The sequence below is a fragment of the Propithecus coquereli genome, unplaced genomic scaffold (assembly GCF_000956105.1).
Source record: "Propithecus coquereli isolate 6110/MARCELLA unplaced genomic scaffold, Pcoq_1.0 Scaffold49, whole genome shotgun sequence".
NCBI lineage: Eukaryota > Metazoa > Chordata > Mammalia > Primates > Indriidae > Propithecus > Propithecus coquereli.
This window is the reverse complement of record NW_012150729.1, coordinates 8110069-8113854: the sequence shown is the minus strand read 5'-3', so window position 1 is coordinate 8113854 and position 3786 is coordinate 8110069. Positions and strand designations below refer to the sequence as shown.

Sequence of the window (3786 nt, the reverse complement as noted above, 5' to 3'; positions counted from 1 at the left end):
TGAAAAGGCTACATACTGTTTTATTCCAATTATAGGACATTCTGGAAAAGGTAAAATTATAAGGACAGTGAAAAGATCAGTGGTTGTCAGGAGCTGAGAATAGATGGAGAATAGAAGATTTTTAGGGCAGTGAAACTACTCTGTTTGATACTATAATGGTGGAAACATGTCATTATACATTTGTCTAAACCCATAGAATGTACAACACCCTAAGTGAACTCTAATGTGGACTATGGGTGATAACAATGGATTGGCTTTGGATGATAATGATGTATCAATGTGGTTCATCAACTGTAACAAAAGCATCACTCTTTGGGGGATGCTAATATTGGGGGTAAGGCAAGCATGTGTGGGGCAAGGAGTATGTGGGAAATCTCCCATTTTTTCTGTGCATCTAAAACTGTTCTAAAAAAATAAAGCCTTAAAAACAAAAGAATGTGGTTTTGTTTGCATCTAATTAGATTAAAAAGGCCATCATTCCTATTGCAGCTGAACTCTTCTTCCTGTATCTGCAACCAATCTGCGAGGAGAAGGCGACTTATCTATGATATGGCATTGAGAATTATCCCCAAGAGACCTAGACAGGTGGACCCTGGGGCTTAAAATCCTTCCTGTTTATCTCTAAGCATCATTTTCACGATAGCATGTGTGGGAGAAAATAACATATAGCTGTAAATGCCCATCACTAGTGTTTATTCTGCAAAGTGATCTCTGTGCCCCATTGCCATCCTTTGCTTTCTTCCCTTTGTGGAAATTTCCTGTTTCTCTTTGAGAAAGATAATTCAATCCTGTTTCCATTGCTCTTCCTCCCAGGCTGCTATAGAAAACACACACACACACACACACACACACACACACACTCCACACAAAAGGAATTATAAAAAAGTTCTTTTCACAGTCGCTCGTACTCAGCTCTGAAGTTCAGAATTCATATGTCTTAGGTATCCAGATGATCCCATCCCAATCTGGAAAAAGCCTCTTCTCCAACTTTCCCTCTCAACCTACCACAACCTCTGACTCCTCACAACACCGTCGAAGGAAAATGCATTCTTTGCCTGCCCGGAAGACTCTGCAACCCAATCGATTATAAAAAAGAAAATGAAAAATTGCCGCCTAGACTTAGGTCTTGAGCGCCACTCTCGTGGGCAAAGCCCCACAGAAGAAATCACTTCTCAGCCTGCAATCCTCAGAGTTCGGGGCCAGGGAGACACTAGCCAGGCGGTGTTTTCTGGCTCCCTACCCACTCCCTCAGACTCAGGCCTTTGCCATCGGTCCCCACCTCCCCTGCTCCAGAGTTTTTCTCCGGCTCCCCACCAAGCCACACAAAGTGACTTCTCGGAAACGTTAGCAGATTCTGCTGAGCTGGAAGGGAGGAAGGTGATGAGGGGGGCGAGGTAGGGAACGGAAGGGCTCTTCTGGAGGCTGGACACACATACACACAGGCACACGCCCCGCCCAATGGGTGGCCGTGGGTGGGATCCCGTGCGACCCCCTCCTCTGCCTTCTAGTAGCACACTGTGGAGAGGCTGCTGCATCGCCTCCACCGCGCCCCTAGCTCGGTCCCCGCCCTGCGCCGCCTGCAGGAGAGGAGGGAGGGAGCCAGGGGTGGCGCCCCGGGAGCAGAGGGAGGAGTAGAGGAGGAAAAGCAGCGCTGCTGCCCGCGGAGAGGCGGGGCTGATACCTCCCTGGGCGCGCCCTGGAAGGAGGGACGCAGTCTCCGTGCAGGCCCTGCAGCTATCTGGTTTCCAATTCCGCCGGCTCGGCTGCCTGGAACTGGGCTAGCCTCGGTACCAGCGGTGGTAGCGGCAGGGGTCCGCATAGCAACAGGAGCCCAGAGAAAAAGGAAGAAGCAGCAGCGGAGAGAGCGGAGCAGGGGAAAAGAGAGGCCGGAGTGAGGAAGGGTTCCTTGCAGCCCGCGCCCTCCCCTGGGGCCAGATTCTGCAGGTGCACAGGGTGGGAATGGTCCGCCCGCAAGGTCTCAAGTAAGTGCCTTTTCTTTTGCTCCTTCGGTGTGGCGGGAAGGGAAGCCGCCAATCTTTCGCCGGAGCTCCACTCAGCCGCCACACCCACCTGTGTCCATTTTCACATCTCTCGGTTTTGGCCACCCTATATTACGCCACCTGGAAAGTAGAGAGGAGAGCAGCTCGGAGGGGTGGTTCTAGCAACTGGAAGAAGAGAACTGGAAAGGCATTTATTTCGATGGCAAGGCTGCTCCTTTGCTGGTTTTGACCGTGTGGGTTTACTGCCAGGTAGTGATACTTCATGGTTTATTGTCTTTTATTTTTTTCAGTCTACACTAGCAGAGTTGTTAGATGGGCTTCAGTGCCAGGGGCAGTTCGTATTCATTATGAGCAAAAAGCATGTGCTATATTTCTCATCTGCAAGGCTGGCGTGCAGAACCAACATAGCTGGCATAACCTGTGGGGAGATCCATCTAAGTGCACACAAAAACAAATAATTGACAAGATAGTTTAACCCCTATTTCTCCATGCAGTTTATTTTTTTTTTTTCAAGAGAATAAGCACTTTATGGCGAAATTCAGATAAGATTCAAAATCATTTTAACATTTTATCAGCTTCAACTGAAACTATCATTAACTTTTAGGGGGAAAAAAGGATATTTTTGTTCCTTGTATTAAAGACAAAAGATTGAAGCAAGATTACCGGCCAAAAAAGTTTAATGCCAGTTTTTGTGATTATAATAAACATTTTACTTATTATTTTAGTATTTTTTCAAAAGTTGCAGTGTTCATAGTAAATTATATCTCCTCTGAAGTTAAGAGCAATTTTCAAGAGAGAAGTTTAGGGGAGTTTTTAAAAAACTCATTTCAATAATATAAAGAGCAAATCAGTGTAAGCTTTTAAGAACATGATAGATATTCAGTTACTGAGTGTGATATCAGTGTTGGGAGGTTCAGTTCTTTACAGAAACACAATTAATGTTCTTTTCTATTTTTTCTTCCCTGTAGACAGGGAAAAGGTTTTCTTTCTTTCTCTTTCTTTCTTTCCTTCTTTCTTTATAACTTAATATATATTTTCATGATTTTTGCTTTAACATCAATAAAACCTATATATAATCTGTAAAACAAATCCAGTTATTAAATTCTCCATTTTATTGAAAAGTCTTCAAATTCTTTTCCTACTATTTTTTAAAAATTTAAACTAGAATTTACTTTTTTAGAATTTATGGTAATTAAGAATTTTTAAAAGTTTCATTGATTTTTTTTAAAGCTGGTCTCACCTGATCCCTATGTATGGAATTATCATGATTGTTAGACTAGCTTATTTACAACTGAATGCTATGTGCCCTCTATGTAGCCAATAGCTTGGCTGAAGATAGGTTTTTAAAAATTTGGTAGGCTTTTAAAAGGAGGTTTTCTTTTAGAAGTAACCATTGTGCAGTCATGGGGCACAGTGATGTATTTTTACAGAAGCTGGGTATGTGATATGCGACGACTCCTATGGTGCAGGGCTGGGCTCACAGGGTACTCGTTTCTTCTACAGAAGAAAGATGAGTCAGGGCTGGCTCTCTGCCAAAAGCATCCTCCTGCCTCCTTATATCCCTGAGGGCCCACAGATAATCATGGGAGCCCTCCTGTGGTAATGCTTTTGTGTTTTTGCTACCTGTTGCTGTGCTGATTTCAGCAGCAAAGGAACAGTATGATATTTGAAGGAGCAATCGGTGCAGTCCTATTCACCTTATTTAATATGACCAACCCACTTTCTCTGTGGCAAAGGAAAAAAATAGAATTTTTCATTTTGCATGAATAATAAAATTAATATTTAT

General features: G+C 43.7%; 1 protein-coding gene across 1 annotated transcript in view; it reads left to right on the top strand.

The window, feature by feature from the left end:
* The first annotated feature begins 1911 nt into the window (after positions 1-1911).
* SCN9A (sodium channel, voltage gated, type IX alpha subunit) overlaps positions 1912-3786 on the top strand; it is a 203711-nt gene continuing 201836 nt past the window's right edge. The window contains exon 1 of the mRNA XM_012655824.1: positions 1912-1982. The gene's annotated coding sequence lies outside the window, so the exon portion shown is untranslated. The remainder of the gene's footprint in view (positions 1983-3786) is intronic.